We start from the raw sequence: 19,621 nt of genomic DNA, 5'->3' as shown, positions 1-19,621 counted from the left end.
TCTGGAGCCCCAGCATACCCTAAATGGAGCAGATATTTCCCTGCCGGTGTGCACTTTAGTGACTGGTTCCATGTATAAGAGGTCAATCCACTGCAATATCTCCAGACCCAGCCCAATGCACTTCAGCACCCCCATGTAAATAGGGCCAACCCATGTAGCCATAGGCCTTTTCAATCTTCAATGAAACGGCCACTCCTGGGGATGCCTGAAGATGTTGCTCATCCATGAAGTCAAACAAACACCGGAGATTGAAGCATATATTTCTCACGGAAATAAAGCCATTCTGGTCTGAGTGGACCAGACTGACAGTGTGCGGCAACAGCTGATTTGTGATAATCCTCCCTAGGACTTTGCAGGCTGTGCTGACCGGAGAGAGCAGCTGATGAGAACGCACCTCCAACAGGTCCCTCTCTGGCTTAGGTAGCACCACAATAGGTGCTTCCCGCATGGAGGGCAGGAGGATGCCCATGGACCTAGTTGATTGAAACACCTGCAGGAGCTTTGGAGCAAGCATAGCCCGGTACACTCTACCATCCCCGGGATCTTGCGTGCCATCTGAGCCAGTGCTAGATGGACCCCAGTGAGCATTAGCAGATCAACTATGGAGGGGATCCAGGCAGGAAATTGGTAGACCATACAAGTATGCTAGGCTCCCCAACCCCAGCATCCTCCTGATAAACCGATCTAAAATAATCAAAATGTTAATCGGCAACTGTGATGCAATGGCATCAACCGGGGCCTCTTGCTCTCAGAGCAAAGCAGCCACACCAGGACAACCCCTACATTATCACTCTCTGCATGTTGCCTAGCAATGTATGCCATGTAGTCCATCCTCCCCAGTCTGTCCAACAAGGCCCTATGGGATATATACATATGCTCATTAGTTGTCAATAAAAAAAATCTTTCCAGATCTGCGGCAAATACAGCCCCCATTGCCATGTCCTTTGTCTTGTAGAAAAGGTTTTCCTGAAAAAACAGAGAAGTTTTTATTCATGGCAATGTCAGGGCTATGTTATACTGAAATCTGTAGGTATCTTTGTTGGTTTCAGTCTACTGTCAAGTTTGGCTTTCATTACTTCCAGAGCTGACGGTTGTTGAATGCTAGAATACATTGAAGCAAAATCCATCACAACAAGTAGTTGGGATCCTGTATTGAAAGTTTTATAAAGTCGTCTACGTAGTTAGAAAGTGACTTGAGAATAGAGCCATAGCCGGACACATGAGGTCATTCAGGTGGGTTGTCAATATGCTTGTGCATTGTAGGCAATATATATGTAGTTATTTCTTGTTAAGATATTCTTATTCAGGTTCACTCAGATAGTCTTCATTAAGTCCCCCATCCTTGACTGTTCTGATCAGTCGACTGACTTCCTGTGTGGTATTGGACCTTAGTTTCATATAATGACCCTGGGCATTTAGCTGTTGCACATCCTCTTTGTTAGTCTTCTTTGTCCTGAATGACTATGGGCGCACCTTTATTAGCTGGTTAGACCATTATACTAGTTTTCCCCTTTAGTGTTTCTTGTGCCAGCATTTCTGCTCTGATTGTGTTGAATCTCATGTACTTCCTTTCCTCCAATAACTGAGTAACATTGTTAAAAAGACAAGTGTAGTAAAAGGGGTATAATTATAACAAACATCTCTGAGAACCACTTGTTCAAAAGATAATATTTTGTGTGGCATTAGATGTGCTGGAGCGAGTGAATGTGGTTGGGGATCCTCGTCATGTTACATCTCCTTTGTCTTGGTAAGGGTGTTTATTGTAGTAATGTTGCAGTCTTACCTTCCTAAAGAAATTGTGAGGTTAAATTTTATGTTGAAGCGGTTGGGAACATTGTTGAGGACAAAGGAAAGGCCTTTGGACAGGATCTCAGATTCTGCTGTTGACAATGTATATTTGGAAAAATTGATTATAGAATTTGTGGTTACCACCTGTAATATTGCCACCTGGTCTGCAGCTCCCCGTGAATCTTCTGACTGCAGTACCTCCCTGGCTTCCACCCCCTGCCTCTGCCCATGCGCCATCCTTTGCCCTGCCTTCTGGCCCTCTGAAATGTCCATCCACCTACCCCTATAAAAGAACCCTGATACAGATCTACATAATCGGAAGAGGATGTGTTTGCTGAGGAGATGGTTCCAGGCTTTTTGGTATCAGTTTCTGAACCACATGATATTGATGGTCCAGAGAAGGTAACATATCTCTTCTGAGTGTTTTGCAAAAATCTTCATCTATTTCCATGTCTGCCTAGGTTCTCTTGTTTGCAATATTCATCTGCTAAGTATGTCAGGGTGTATGTTGATGCTAATGAAAACAATTGATTGACGGACTGCTGGACAATGCAAACATTCCCCCCAGTCACAAGGATCTGGGTTTAATCCATGATTCTTTTGTTCACCACACCACCCCAGTTTGGATCCAGCCAGCAAATCAGTCTTGACCCTGTTCCTTGAGGGACCCAGCCATATGCAAATCAGTCTTGACCCTGTTCCTTGTGGATTTAGGCCCAGATTTCTTTACAGGGTGAATGTATGACATTGTACTGCATTCTGTCCATCAATTGTTCTTTTTGCATTTGTCACCCCGAGTGGGACGGGTATGCCCAGACGTGGGTCCCGTGCTCTCCATGCGACTGGAGTCAAGCTATCCTGGCTGATGAGGGCTGAAAGCACAAAATCGGTCCTAGGATGCTTGTTTCCAGTCCGGGGAGGACCTAGCCAGGCAGTTCGGGCTGGACTGTTCCCATTGCGCACAGGGTCATGACTGATTTGCATATGGCTGGGTCCAAACTGGAAGGGCATAGTGAGCAAATAAACGATAGATTTAGGCCCAGATTTCTGTACTAGAGTGAATGTATGACATTGTTCTGCATTCTGTCCATCAATTGTTTTTTTTGCATTTGAGGGTGTATGTTGATGTTAAGCCACGATCCTATTTACGAAAAGAGAATGGTTTTGGTGCGCAGCTGTTGTAAATTGAGCCAGAGAGAGGGAGAGACAGTAGCCTTTGCATACTTGTATGTGATCCTGGGTTTTTGACTTGGATGCAAAGCTGTGAGTGTGACTGTGAGTACATATTGCAACATTGATTCACAGAAAAATTCAAAGATATAATCTGTCTGTTCTTTGACTGCTCAGTTAAAATCCTTTTGGGTGAGCAATGGTAACAGCACTAAAGTAGAAAGGACTCTTCTCCCTCTTTGTATGAGCACCATTGGTAGTTTTCCATCCACTTATATATTTTCACTCAGGCCGATCCCCTAAGGACCCATTGCATAATCCCCCATGCTTTGATACGGCATTCTCAGACTACTGAGTAAGTGTTGTTGATACTTTTATTGTACTTGTTTATGTTGCTTCAACAGATTGAGTAAAACTTATTTCATTGTTTTTCAGCAGATTGAGTAGGGGATTTGTATGGTACCACCGATTGGGGCATTTGGCATTAAGAAATCTCTGTAAGTGACCACCTTTCCTGATAAAAGTTTGATAAAACTTTTTACTTGAGATCACTTTGTCACACTTAATGGCTCATGTCATCTTTCTGATCATTTATAGCCCATAATCCCACAGGGGACTGGGTATGAACATATATAACACATAATGCCTTCTGAAGGAGCAATTTAAGACAAATTTTTCTGTTATCGGGATGCAGTAGAAATATCCGCTGCATTCCATTCAATGCAGTGAATAGTAAAATGCAAATCAACTATTTATAAAGTACAAAATAATTAGTCACAAATAGTGTTTTGCTTGTTTTGCAGGTATGCTTGGTTCCCATCTTGGATTCCCCAGTGGCGTACTTCTTCTTATCTGTTTATTTGGCTTGTTTTTGGGTGTCTTTTTTATTTTTAGGTTTCATTTGTATTCAAAGGTTCTTCCACCTATATACTAGTCTCAATACTTTGTCCTGATGATGGTCTTGTGTACTTATTAGATGACTAGAAACTGAAACGTCTACAGATTTGACCACCACAATTGATAACTATAAGGACTTTCAAGCTTCTCCTTAAGGAATACCTAATTATAAAACAGGGAGGATTGCGTGGCCCCTGCTGTGTCACTTTTGAGGGCGCAACAATATTTTGGTTATCCTTATCTTGCAGCTGGACAGTGTGATGTGTTTGACACTTTCATCATGATTTTAATGCATTATGTATGAAATAAATTTAAACTTTTTGTCATTAAACTAAGAAGTACTCTTGTTTCAACAATTATTTTGTACTTTAGAAATAGTTTACATTTTACTATTCACTGCATTGAATGGTGTGAAGCGAGTATTTTTACTGCATCCATATAACAGAAATGGAGTCATAAGTTACTCCTTCAGTAGGTATTGTGTGTTATTCTGGTCATTTATGTCACACAGGATGGGCCTGTATTTTGGCTTTGTCCTGAGGAAGACTCCAGTTGATGTTTCCCGTAACACATATTGATTAAGGGTTCAAAATATTGACGCTTTAGATAATACAGCTTGTAGTTCTTACACCCGGTGGGGAGGGAGTGAATGTAAGAGTCCCGACTTGAATTGGGTGTTGTCAAGTCGAACATAGTCAAGTTTTTGAAAAACCCTGTCAATTCTTACTGAAGGACTCATTGTAACCCTAGAACTGGCTTGCACTTCAGGAGCACTTTATTTGTTACCTTTGCACTTGCACATCCTCTTTCAAATTTGTTATACCAGTACCGTTTTCTGAAAACAAATCTTGAAAATAGTTGGATGATATCTTTTTCAGATATTTTGTGATTATTAATGCAAAGCAATGTGTGGGAATGAGTATCATTGTGTGACCTCTTCTAAAATGTATAGATGTTGAATTCATTTTGACAGAACTACGTGTGATTATACAGGTGCAGACCTAAATGAAGACATCTCAGATACACAGATTTCAGGTTCTTAGATGCCTTGCTTAGAATGTCAAAGACACACAATTGATGGACGGAATGCAGAACAAATCAAAACATTTACCCCCGTCAAGAGATCTGGGTTAAATCCATCATTCTTTTGCTCACCATGCCACCCCAGTTTAGATCTGGCCATATGCAAATCAGTCTTGACCCTGTGCCTCATGGGAACAGTCCAGCCCGAACTGCCAGGCCAGAGAGTGTCTGTACCTAGTCCAAACCAGTTATGTGCAGTCCTGGAGTACTTTGTTTACAGGACTCCTTGTTTCCTTTGACAGTGTGGGCCAGGGACATCAGACACGCCACAGGAGGTGGAGCCAGCATTGTAGGACTATTCAGACCCAGGTGCAGCTCCTCCCACCACTCTACATGCAGATAGGTCTATTCAGCCCTGTGCTGACTCACCCTGTCTCCTGGAATCCCCCAGCCCCTGTCACTCACAAGCCAGACATGGAATACACAACCTAGCAGAGGCAGGCTTGAACAGTTAGGCAAGAAAATACCTACATTCTAAAAGTGGTATTTTCAAACACAGAATCTTAAAACCAACTTCACTAAAAGATGTATTTTATCATTCTGAATTCAGGCATACTAAACTTGAATTTCTACCATGTTCCCTGGGTCAGTTAGGATTATAAGATGTTATAATCAAAATGCCCATTCTGGTCTATGAGGATTGGTAGCCTTGCAATAGTAAAAAATGAAAATGGCTGTAATTCACTATTAGGACATGCCACACACACCAGGGCATGTCCTACCTTATACTTACAATGCACCCTGCCCTTGGGCCTACCTTAGGGGTGTCTGATATGAAGAAAATGGAAGGTTTAGGGACTGGCAAGTGGGTGCACTTGCCAAGTCAACATGGCAGTCACAGACTGCACACAGGCTCTACAATGGCAGGCCTGAGACACACTGTACAAGCTGTTTCTGTGGGTGGCACAACCAGTGCTACAAGCCCACCAGCAGCATTTGATTGCATTAATTATTTTTTTTGTGCAGGAAGATGTCCTTTCCTGTACAAAAAACATCTTCCCCACAATGCAGGCATGTTGCAAGGGTGTCTTCGCTGGTAGGCCAGCTCAGGGGAAAGCACACGGATGTGTCGTATTGTTGTTAATGCGATGTATCCCTGTGCTTTTAAAATGACGCAGCTCGGTGCAGCAAAATTGCTTGTGAAGCCACACTGTGTCATTTATTTGTAAATAAGACCCTAATTGTTGTAGTCTCTTAATGGCCAGCTTTTTCTCTTACTGGTTGAGTTAAGATCCAATGGTGTTGCTCAGTTTCACTAATAATTTAATCAAGTTGTTCCTAAAAGGAAATCCTGAAACCTCTGGCTGTGTCCATTGCCCACCATAAAACCTCCTTTAACATTCCCTAAATACTGAGCCATGCCACCACCACCAAACTCCAACTGCCTGCCATGCTCCTCAATGTTAAATCCTTTGGCAAACACTCCCCCAAAATCTAGGACCTCCTCAACAGCAACACACCAATCTTCTCTTTCTGACTAAAACATGGCTCAACAGAGCCTCCAACCTAGACATCGCCGCAGCCATTCTGCCTGCCTACAAAATAATACACCAGGACCGACCCACAAACAGGCAGAGGACTCATGATCATCTACAAAAACACGCTTAACTGCACCCCCTCCATGGACTTGGACACCAACCTCATGGAACACCTCCACTTCAAAGTATGAACAGACTACAACGCCACCCTTAAGGGATCTCTTGCCTACCACCCTCCGGGCCCCCAGCAGAATTCTGCAACCACATTGCATAATGTATCGCTCCCCTCACCATCAGATTAACCAACTACATCCTCCTCGGGGACCTCAATTTCTACCTGAAAGACACCACAGACCATAACTTCAATGCCCTCCTCGACAGCCCTAGCAACCTGGAACTTACTCAGCTCATCCAAGGACCAAACAACACAGTAGGCCACACCCTTGACCCACTTTTCTCCTCCAAAAACAGTATCGCTACCACCCACATGACCCCACTCACACTGACCAACAATTACACTATACATTTCAAGATACCCCACCAGAATAAATCCAAAGCACCATCAAGACTTTAGAGCAAATTATCCAAAGAAAACTGGAACAAGACCCAATAGGAATGCCCACCCAACCACACCAGGAAACTCGATTTCCACAGCAACCTCTTCAATAAATGGCTCACTGACTGCACCAACCGCACCGCTCTAACTAGAAACAAGACCTACAAAAACAACAAATGACCCAGCTGCTACACAAACTGCCTCAGGGAGTCCCAGGGCCACTACCAACAACTTGAGAGAAAATGGAGACCCGACAAAAACACTACCACAAAATACATATATAAAGTCGCCTTCAACCTCTACCACCAACAACTAAGAGATGTAAAGAAAAAAGCCATAACTCCCAGACTCGAAGACAGCTCCAAGAACATCAAAGGACTCTTCACCATTGTCAAGGAGTTCTCCAGTCCTGCAGCAGCCAACAATGACATTACCCTCTGCAACGGCCTCTCAAACTTCTTCAAACAGGAGATTGTCAAGATTTACAACACATTCGACCAAGAGCATACTGATACGAACTCCCCCCTACCAGGCACACCCCACCTTCATCACTAAACCGCAGCTAAGCAACTGAAAACAACTTTTGAATGAAGAAACCACTACCCTGATGAATTACATCAACTCAGGATCCCCTTCAGACCTATGTCCCCACTTCATATACAACCTTGTGAGAACCATCATCTACCCCATGCTCACTGCTATCATCATCACCTCCATAACCACAGCCACCTTCTCTTTTTGCTGGAAAAATCCAGAAGTCAGCACCCTATTGAAGAACCGCAGACCCCAACACCTTTAGCAGCTACAGACCAGTCTTGCTCCTGCCTTTTCCAGCTAAAGTCATGGCGAAAGCCATCAATAGTCATCAATACTCAACTCGCAGACCACCTAGACCACCTTATATTGTCCAAAATCCCATTGCCTTATGCACCAACTCTATGAGTCTCAGCTCATTCTCCAGTTTATTAAGGACCAGTATAGCTGCCACTTTCCACTGATGACTGATTTCTAGTGTTCCACACCATGAGCTTTGCTGTTCCAGTATTAACACGGAGGTATTCCTCAATACTTTATGTTATATCTGCTCTATTCATTATATTCTTTAAGAGATATCGCTCAGCTACCATCTACGATCTGGAGGCATATTTGCACTGATGTCTAGCACAGCACTAAAGGTTGCATGGTTGTATATGTTAATGGTACTTATTTTGGTTTCCATAACACATTTAGCCAACAATATTCATTTAAGGCCTGATTTTGATGTCAGGTGGAATTCCTTCCTGGGACCGACCGATACCCAGTTGGCGGTCCCGACCGCCTCATTAGGATGCAACCGAACACTGTTTGGTCACATTCCTATATCTTTACTATGGGAGCATGCATTACGGCCATAAATCGGCCGTAATGCATGCTCCCATAGTGAAATGGGAGGTGTGGTTCATCCCTGCACCCCGTGGCAGGCACCGCAAGGTGCATCTACAAGGTGCAGGGATCAAAAGGGTGGCACCACCTCGGCCTCAAATCGAAGGCCATACACCAAAGGGGGACCCCAAACACGCTTTCCGACATGGAAACATGTCGGAAACCGTGCATTGTAATCTCAAGAGTGGAAAGGCCTGTCCTTCAGAATGCTGGTTGGATTCCGATTGGCCAACGGGCTCTCCGAGCCCGTCGTAAGCCAGCCGGAATGACCGGCCGGTTTACTTTCCAACCGTCTTCATTATTAGGTGGTCGGAAAGTGAACGAGGAGCCCATTACGATGCAGCGGTCGGGGCCTTCTGAGTCGCATCGTAATCGGCCCCTAAGAATTCAGTACTGGATTGGGGTTGATGCCTGTGGGAGAAAACAAGTAATTCTTCTGCATTCCATTTTACACCCTCCACATCTCCTTCAGTCCTAGCAACGTGTAGAGCACCTAAAAACGTGAATGGATTCTTCCCACTGAGCATGTGAGCTCTCAAATATCCCACCTTAAAGCTAGCCTCCTGATCTTCAAGACCTGGCAGTCAGATGCTCTGCTTCTATGCCACTGCTGCATGCCTCTTGTGTTTATCATTTCTCCATATAGATTTTAACCCGATTGAAACATGCACAACTAGCTTAGCATATCTTTTTTTTCACTGTAGGAAATTGGCTTACTGTTTGAGGGAGTGAACCCCTACTCAAGCAGCAACCACAATTCCTATCAGGGTGAAGACACAATCAACTCCAAATTAACCTGTGCTTAACCCTTTGGTAGCTTGGCACAAAGCAGTCAGGCTTAACCTAGAGGCAATGTGTAAAGTATTTATACAGCACTTCAAACAGTCATATAGTGAAAGCACAACACAAGAAAAAAAGTAAAATAGTAAACTTTAATACATTATCTGACTACAAAACAACAAACATCCAATCAGTAGAATTGAAGATATGCAATTTCAAAGTATTAAGTAAAAATACTGCCTAGAAGCACGAAGCGCCAACTGTGGTCATCTGATCACGCCCGCCTGGGACAAAGACACAAGTTCAGGTCGACCGCATGCCGGATACAGGGACCAAGTTAGGCTCACTGAACAAAGTACATCAGGTCCTGTTTTGTGGAGCATTGCGACATCCCTCATGGAGGATGCTTTTCACAGCGGCAGTCCCGAGGAAGCTGCGGGGCTGCGATGCAGAGTCCTGCCTCATCATTGAGGACGACGGTGACGAGGGGCTTGCAATGCGAAGATCCATGTCGAGGATGTGTCATTCAATGGCGGTTCCGAGGAGATTGCGGGTGGCGCTACGAGATACAGCATCTGCATGCTTCACACTGTGGCACTTCTGAATCTGAGCAGGCTCACAGGTGGGCTGGCAGATCATCTTCAGGCACACTTCCAAGGATTCAGGACTGGGGTGACACCACTTGGGGAGTAGGACTCACAGACGAGTCCAGGTGCCTGGTTCAAAGTGGTGGGAGCCTTTTCTGTCCCTGAGGCTCTGACCTGGAGGCCAGCCAACTAGTTCTTGAAGTCATTCTGGTGGTCCTGTGTTCAAGATGCAGGTCCAATCCTTTCACTAAGGCTACAGGGCAGCAGGGCAACAGAGTAGCAGTCCTTCTTGCAGGGCAGCAAAGCAGTCCTGAGTATTCCACAGGTCCAGAGGTATACTGAAGAGTTACGTGTAAGGATCCAATATTTATATCCGATGCCCACTTGGAACTAGGAGATGGTTCTACAGCTTACCACCCCCAGAGGTGCTTGAAATTTCCTACCTCCCTGCCCTGGCCCCATCTTGTTTGAGGGCACAATAGACTAGTGTCAAACCCTTTTTGAGTGTGCTCAGGCAGTGCCTTTGTGATGTGCAAGTGTGGTAAGTGACAGCTTCTTCCACTCATCAAGCAGAGAATGCCCAATCTGCCAACACCTATGCTCCTGTGTCTCTCTGTCTGGGAGCAAAATACAAAGACCAACGGCCTGCTACACCTAGTCAGGTGACCCAAGAAACAGGTTGTAGGCACTAATCAGTTAGGACAAAAACATGCCAGCTTTCCAAAAGTGCCATTTTCTGAATTGTAAAATCTGACTTTACCATGAAAGAGGGTTTTAAATTACAACTCTTTAGACACCAAACATGACCTTTGTACCTGCTCCCAAATTAACGTTATCATTTTTTAAATGTAATAAGTTTACCCAATGTTATCCTAACGGAAAGGCATGCCTTGCAGTAGTGAAAAACGATTTGAAGAGTTTTTCACTAACAGGACATGTAAAACTTAAAAGTACACATCCAACTTTTTGAATACACTGCACTCTGCCTTATGACTGGTTAAGGGCTACCAAGGGGTGACGTATATGTATTAAGAAGAAAGGCTTAGGCCTGGCAAAAGAGTTATTTTGCCAGGTCAAAATGGCAATTTAAAGCTGCACATACAGGCTGCGATGGCAGGCCTGAGATATGTTTAAATGGCTACTCAATTGGGTAGCACAATGAGTTTTGCAGGCCCACCAGTGACATTTAATTTACAGGCCCTGGGTAGATGTAGTATGACTTTACTAGGGACTTACAAGAAAATTAAAGATGCCAATTGGGTGTAAGCCAACGTTACCGTGTTTAAAGGAGAGAGCACAAGCATTTTAGCATTGGTTAGCAGTGGCAAAGTGCGCAGAGTCCTAAAGCCAGTAAAAACGAAGTCAGCAGAAACAGGAGGCTGGAAGGCAAACAGTTGGGTGAAAACAATGCCAAGGATGTCAGGTCCAACATTCACCTTTCCTTGTTTTAAGTTCTGCCCCCTTTAGGATACACAATTATGCACTCTTCTTCTAAAATAGTTAGCTTTTGGACAATAAAAATAGGGACCTCAGCCAAGAAGAAAAGTCCAGACCGAGTATGGGGCTATGAATTGGTTAAAACATGTTGATGATTAGGATAGTAGGGATGTCTTCACAATCTCACAATCTGACAAATATTTTTTAATCATACCATAGAGAGACACCAATATATTACTTTTGGTATACCATTTTGTAATTTTATTTAATTTTCATAGGAGTCCCCTCGTTTTCAAAGCAGTATATTAAGCATAACTCTAGGTTCTTCATTAGCTTTTAAAATCTCTCCTCTAAGTGTTCTTATGCCCACCTAGCAAGAATGCTCATTTGCCGGTGTGAGGAGCAGACGTTAAGAGAAAGAGTGCCACCTTCGTGGTGAGGGTGTTGCAACCTTATAAAGACTACATCACACTCTTAGTAGCCTTAACTACTGCCACAGCATTGTATATTTTTGCTTTTTAAAATTCCTTAATTTTCAGTGGCCGCTTCCATAAACAAAGGGTGGTGCGCAGGTGGAGGGAAGGTGGGAAATGAGCGTGGGGGGCGTACAATATATAAAACTAAAATTAAAATAAAAGAACTTACCTGAAGCCGCTGCCCGTGATGCGCTTTCTTTTCTCTTCCTGGTCCCGACTGCCCCTGGGACAGACTCCCATCCCCTCCCCGTACTGCTAGGAGAGCAGCACTGAGATTGGCCTGAGTGGGCTGAAAAGATGCTCCGCTCAGGCCAGGGATTCTGTGGGGGTTTCTCCAGCCCAGCTGTTCAATGCAGCTGAGATGGAGAAACCTAAGTGCGCATGTGTGTTTTGGTCAGCCTAAGACGGCTGGCCAAACACATATGCGCATTTAGAAAGTGCACATAGCACTCCTTCTCCCGTGCCCTGCCCCTTCCTGCACAAGCTGGCTCAGAGCCGGCAAATGAAAAATAGAATGCTAGAACATCATTTTATTTTTCATTTGCTGGGTCTGAGCCAGGCAGTGGGGCGACTTTCCTACCGCCATTGCGGAGGAGCGCCACTGTTAATTTTGAGCTATCGCACTTCATAAATCTTTGCAAAAAGTGTACACAACCTGATCAGCACAACATCCAGCACAGACATTCACTCGTGACAGAAAGTCACCCCTGCCTATAAACCCCATCTTTACATTTCCACCACGCATTTATCTGTATCTGCCCAAGTTGTGGCAGTAATAAAAGAGCCAGGCTTATGATGTTTCACCAAAATATTCCTTTTCATATTAACTTCTATGTTAACTTGGTAGTACCTGGGAACCCAGGGGCTGCATTAGTGATGGGGTACAAGGCCCCTGTGGGTGGCCATATGCACTCTCACTGTGTGTATCCATTCACAAATCATGTCTATGCATGTCGGTACTGTCTAAATTATATGTCCTGTAGACAGAACGGCATAGATATGCAGAGCACTGATTTACCCATTTTCATGTAGGTGGTTGTTCCAAAACGTAAGTGGGTTTGTTGACCTCAGGAGGGTCGGTGTAGCCAAGTGCTGCTCTAACCTTAGGAGGCCTTAAGATCTTCACTTCGGTGTTTGGGGCACCATGTAGCCTTGAAGACAAAGGTTAGCCCATTTTTTAGGGATCCAGGGACAACAGGGGAAAGCAGCCTGTCACTCATCTGACACATCCCCTGTGGTAGGTGCTTGGAGGGGTCTGTAGGATCATTCATGAACACGCCCAGAGGGTATCCTGGAGGCACAATATCTGCACTCCACTTGTTGGAAGGAGCACAGATACTGGGTCCATCAAGGGTCTTTTTGCACAAGTACCAGTATGTTTAAGCACATAGGATTCACTCATTTGCATGGGTTCGGATCCCATGCAAATGAGAAAATGCCTATTATTCATTGCACTGTCCCCATGTCTGCACCAGCAAAATGCATAATAAAAAAGTAGCCTCATAAGGGGGTCTGCAGCAAATTCTCTAACACTAAAGTTCCCTTGGGCACTGGAACCAAGCTCAAGTACCAGGGTGCTTTATTATTGTGGCCCCAGGAATGTTATACATTTCTAAATGGTAGATAAAGTTCACTGGTGCATGACACACAGTTCAAATGCAAAAAGAACAATTGACAGACAGAATGCAGAACAATGTCATACATTCACCCCAGTACAGAGATCTGGGCCTAAATCCATCATTTTTTTGCTCACCATGCCATTCCAGTTTGAACCCAGCCATATGCAAATCAGTCTTGACCCTGTGCCTCATGGGAACAGTCCAGCCCGAACTGCCAAGCCAGGTCCTCCCTGGACTGGAAACAAGCATCCAAGGACCAGTTTCCGGGTTTCACCCCTCTTCAGCCAGGATAGCTTGATTCCAGTGGCATGGAGAGCACGGGACCCACGTCTGGGCATACCCGTCCCACTCGGGTGACAATTTCAAAAACAACAGTTGATGGACAGAATGCCCAGATGTGGGTCCTGGGCTCACTGTGCCACTGGAATCAAGCTATCCTGGCTGAAGAGGGGTGAAACCCCGAAACAGGTCATAGGATGCTTGTTTCCAGTCCAGGGAGGACCTGGCTTGGCAGTTCGGGCTGGACTGTTCCCATGAGGCACAGGGTCAAGACTGATTTGCATATGGCCAGGTCTAAACTGGGGTGGCATGGTGAGCAAAAGAGTGATGGATTTAACCCAGATCTCTTGACTGCGGGTGAATGTTTTGATTTGTTCTGCATTCCGTCCATCAATTGTGTGTCTTTTGCTTTCTCTCCCTATGCATGCCAGGTATGTCCAGTCATGGGTACTGGGCTCACTGTGCCACTGGAATCAAGCTATCCTGGCTGAAGAGGGGTGAACCCCCTAAACCGGTCCTAGGATGCTTGTTTCCATTCCAGGGATAACCTGGCTTGGCAGTCCATCAGTTTTTTGCTCGCCATGCCAAGTTCGGTGCATGACTCAGTTTTTTCATGCAATGTCGCATGCAAATCACGTCAGCTTGAAGTAATAAATATAGCGAAGAGTTGAATTACTCGACATTTCCTATGAAGTAGATTATTAAATTTAGCAGTCTCCCAACCGTTTTAATCAGTTGTATTTTTTTTAAATACATTTAACATATTCTTCATCTTCAATTCAGTCTTTTGTTTAAGCTTCAGGACTTTCCCCCCCAAACCATCCGTCTTTGCTCAATTTTCTATTGTATCTATAAGCATTAAAAATCAAGGCCGCGTTCATGGCGCTTTCTTAATTTCCATCGGGAGCTGGAAGCCCAGGGCAACATTCGAACTACAATTAAATCTGTCTGCCTGTGATTATCTGCTCCATCAATATCAAGTCTTCTGACTCTTCTGTTTTTCTTCCAATTACATGACTCTGATTGGAGGGGATCGTTGGCACCGAGTTTATGATCCGATGCCCAGTTTCTCTCCGTGACAGAGCGCCTGCTTTCTTTTTTCAGCTGCACATTTTTAACAGTTCGGGATTAATGGATAATGGGTAAGCCAAGTGTTGAGAGGATGCATTTGGAATAAGTTCTGAGCGGGCCAATGACAGCAAGATTCATGTTTATATCCCAAGGTCAACCAAAGGTTTATGCTATGGCTGGACTGTGGAAATGTGTGCCTTTCGATTTACTTCCCAAAGTCCGATCGCCTCCAATGAAGTTTTGGAAACCGTACTGCAGTTGACGTTAATTCACGTTTCCTTTTCAAAAATATCGTTGGTGACGAAAAATAGCAGCAGCCTTCTGAATGCCATTCACTGGATATGGTTTTTGTTTTTTTTATGTAAAAATGTCGTCGCAGCTACATATGGATCTTTAAAATGTAGAATGAAGATAATGGGGCAGATATACAATTTTTACACGTAGCGCACTGCAGCAGCTGCAAATGCTGCGCTGCGCTACGTGAAAAGGAGAGAGGAGGAGAGCTCCCTATTTACTAATATAAGACATTCTCCTCCCTTCTCACTAGCGCCAGTGCTGAACAAGTTTAGCGCTGGAAAGTAAATTGAAAAAAAAGATTTTGTGCCAATTTGTGTTACATTTGTGACACAAACACGGCGCGAAGTCTTGGGAAATCTCCCCCAATATGTGCAAACTTTGCAAGGTAATCTGTGCCCGATTTACAAATCTTTTGGCACAACTAAGATACTCAGGTGCTGAAAAACTATCATCAGCCAGGCAATGATATATATTGTTTATTTATGAAGAAACCTGCAATGTCATTGTTTGCCCTAACAAGCATTGACAAAAGCCAATAGGTCTGCCCTTTTTAGGAGTGTGTTGTTTGCAGTAAGCTCTGCAGTGACTGGATTTAGCCAGCTTGCCGCAAGATTGTATGCATCAATGAGCCTAGAATGTTATGTTACATTAGTTATGTTATGGTATGTTGCTATGTTATGTTGTTATGTTATGTTATGTGGATTTGTATGGCGCAGCTTGTCACCTGTGAGAGTATCCAGGTGCTGGAGCAGCAGTGTTGGCCCAGCAGTGCTCCTAGTTGAACAGCCAGGTCTCCATTTTCTTGCTGAAGTTGAGAAGTGGAATAGCAGTTCTGATGTGTTGAGGAAGTTTACTCCAGTTTTTGGCTTACTCCTGTCTTGCTTCTGTGGATGTGCGGGATTTGTGGGAGGGGAAGAGAGGTGGAGCATAGTTGTTGGGGGGGTTGGTAGAGTTGGAGTCAGTAGATGAAGTAAGCTAGTTCTGTGTTGTGGAGGGCCTTGTCGGCGTGAATAAGCGACTTGAATTTGCAATGTTTTTGGATGCGTATTTAGTGTAACTCAATGAGGTAGGGAGTGATGTAGGCACTTCCGGGGATGTCTAGGATGAGACTGGTGGTGGTGTTTTGGATGGTCTGAAGTCTTTACATGAGTTCATTGGAGATGCCATCGTAAAGTGCTTTGTCATAGTTGAGTCTGCTGGTGATGAGTGCCTGGGTGACCGTACGTCTTGTGTGCATGGGCAGCCATTTGAAAATATTGTGGTGCATTCTAAGGCTGTAGCATCAGGAAGCGATCACGGGATTGAACTGTTTGTTCATCATGAGTTTGTTATCAAGGATGATGATGTGTGGTCTGTGGGGATTGGTGTGGGACCCAGGTTTAGTGGCCAAGAGGAGGAGTCCTAGGGGGAACTCTTATTTTCGAAGATTAGGATCTCAGTTTTGCCTGTGTTGAGTATGAAGCAGTTCTCTTGCATCCAGTTGGCCACGTTGGACATGCAGGCTGTGAAACTGGTTCTAGTGGTGTTCTTTGTGTCGGTGAGAGAGAGGATGAGCTGAGTGTCATAGGCGAAGGAGACAATGTTGATGTAATGGGATCTTATGATACGGGTAGGGGTGCCATGTATACGTTGAACAAGGTTGAGCTGACGGAGGAACCCTGGGGGTCCCGCAGATGAGCTTCTTGTGTTCAGAGGTGAAAATGGAGTCAGACACATTGTGTCCTGATAGTGAGAAAGAAGGTGATCCAGCTTGGTGCGGGTCCTTGGATATCTGAGCCCAAGGACATAGCTTCAGGGGGGTATTTGGGTTGTTAAACCCCCCCAATAAATGTATTTTCTTGTAAATAGTTGGGTATAGGTGCTTTCAAGCAGGTATGGTGAGGTGGCGGTTGGAGTTCACCTAGGATTTTTATATGCATGAACAGACAAAAACATACACACACTCCCTCTCCTCTCTGTTTTGAAGTTCTTAAAACTGTTGGGTATTTTTCCACATTTTGTCTTTTAAAAAACTCTAACTATCCGCACTGCTATCCCTTCCCACTGCTCCTAAAGCCCCCTCATGCTCTGCTTCTCAAATATTGTATTTTCACATGATATGCCAGCATGACTGTTTGAAAATTTGAAGCTCACCCCCCCAATCTTACTGAACAATCTACACCGCTGCCTGAGTCCTGGAGTCTGGCGATGAGTATGTGATGGGAGATGGTGTCGAGCACTGATGAGAGGTCGGGCGGGATGAGGGTGGTGGTTTCTCCTCTGTCCATGATGAATCAGATATCATCCGTTGCTACCATGAGGGCAGTTTTCATGCAGGGGTTGTTGCAGAACCCTGACTGGGTGGAGTCTAGGAAGTGGTGCTGTTCAAGATGGGCAGAGAGCTTCTTGTTGATCTCTTTCTCCAGGACATTTGCCAAGAAGGTTAGGAGTGAGATGGGCCTGAAGTTGCTGAGGTCTTTTGGGTTGGCCTTCAGGAGATCTCTGATGTCTGCCTGTTTCCAGCTACCCGGAAAGTTTCCACTAAGGATGGAGGAGTTGATGATGGTGGTGAAGCTGGCACCTATCAGTGTCCTTCCTAGGTTTTACATGTGTGTGGGTAGGGGTTTATAGGGGACCCTGGATGGATGGTCTATGGTGAGGGGGATTCAGTTTGTCAGGAGGTGTGGAGATCCAGGTGGTGTTGAGAGATTGCGTGATGATGTCCTCTACGGTGGGTTGTGGTGTGAAGTTTGTGTAGAGTTTGAGTATTTTGCTGTGGAAAAAGTCAGAAAGGTCATTGCAGAGAATCTGTGAATGGATGATGGTGTTGGAGGCTGTTGTAGGGTTGGTGAAATCTCTAACACTGTTGAAGAGTTCTTTGACAGGGTTGGAGCACGATCCGAGTCAGAACACGAGGGCTGCTTTTCTGGCTTGTTTGAGCTGAGCGTGACACCTTCTGAGTGCGGATTTGTAGGTGTCTCTGGAGGTGCTTTCACAGTTGGTTCTCAATCTTCTTTCTAGTTGCATGCAATAAAGCTTGGAGTCACAAGTTTCTAAGGTCTCACATGCAAGCTAGAGTGTGAGCTCTTGTATGCCTGATCTTCATCAAGGGGGCCAGGGTGTTGGCACAGTTTGAGATCCAGTTGTTGAAGATGGATAGACTTTTGTTATGTTGTTCCACTTGCGGCTAAGGATGATAGCTGGTATTGATTTGCTAGGGTGGGATGCATTTCTAGTAAAGAAAATCAGTGGTGTGCACAGTTCATATATCAATGGGAACTGTCTCCACAGGTTAGGAGTACAAAACAATATTACTGCAACCACCAATCCTTGCCATTCAAATTCTCCTATGTGCAACAAACACTTCACAATTCCTTCTTAACACTTCTCCTTTTTTGAATCTCCTATATGCATTATTGATGGAAGTCATGTACACAACCCCTTGGAATGATTGTTCCCTGAAGTCACTATTAGGCTGTGTCTGATGACAATTAGTAAAAAAACACAATAAAAATGAATTACAAACATAAGTTCATGCAAAAAATATATTATTAAAAGAGCACCCTGTTGTCCATTTCTACTGATTGGTACAGATAAATACAGACTGAAAACATTGTGTTTCCTCTTTGTATTTATTTTTAAAAGTTTAAAAGTACGGATAATGGGGCTTCTTTTGAATGTCTCTCCATGCTGACATTAAGGGCTTTCAGCCAATAGATGTACATATTGGCTGCATGGCCAATAGCTTTACATATTTGCAGCATGGGGAGTTTCAAAGCTGAATGAGATTTGCTTAAATTACTGCGTACCTCAACATGTATTTGTGCTATTATGCTATTTTTTCATGATGGTTTGTTATTTTATTATTTTTAGCTGTGTAATGTGCTAAAACCGAACTGGCATCAAAGTATGTGCACATGTTTATCTGGTAAATAAATGTGGACATTTACGAGTTATTACCTCATCTGTTCACAAAACACAAAATAAATATGGATAAATACCAATAAAATGGCAAAAAAATAAATATGGATAAATACAAGAGAGAAATGTAAAAATAAAAATACCATAAAACCGGGAGCCCTAATTATGATATCTAATATTAAACGGTGTCCTGCTGCCTTCCAACAGAATTCGGCTTTGATTTTTCTTGATCAACAGTTGGCAGATTTTTCAGGTAGATGTGTATGCTTAAAAACATTTATTTTCTCAAAGTAGGTGATATAGTTAAAGACTGGTTTTCTGCAAAATCATGTTATAAACTGTGTGGGGTGGTGTAAAGGCAGTATATCATCCTATATCCTTGGCTGTAGTTTGTTATTTGTGATTTTCTTGCAGCTGGACTCTTCTCTTTGGGACTGCACTGAGTTTCATACCAGCTTTGTGGCTAAAGCATTAGTGAGTTGACATTGTGTTATATTTTCTAATATGTTTGCTTTGTGTTGTGATGTACAGTGCTGTAGTTTAATGTTGTGTGCAATGGTTTACTATGAACTGCTGTTTTATATGCTGTTCTGTAGTGTTCTATGAGCTCCCAAGCTGGACAATGCCATGTGCAGTGCTGTTTTATAATGTCCTGCTCTCTCATGTCATGTGTTTTGCTTTGGTGTGTTGTTATGAACTGTGATGTTATGTGCTTTGATTCAGTCTGATGTGCCCGGCTGTGATATCATATGGTAAGCAATGGTTCACAGCACTATAAACC

The sequence above is a fragment of the Triturus cristatus genome, chromosome 2_1 (assembly GCF_964204655.1).
Source record: "Triturus cristatus chromosome 2_1, aTriCri1.1, whole genome shotgun sequence".
Lineage (NCBI taxonomy): Eukaryota > Metazoa > Chordata > Amphibia > Caudata > Salamandridae > Triturus > Triturus cristatus.
The sequence above is the reverse complement of the archived record's forward strand: the minus strand, read 5'-3'. Positions refer to the sequence as shown.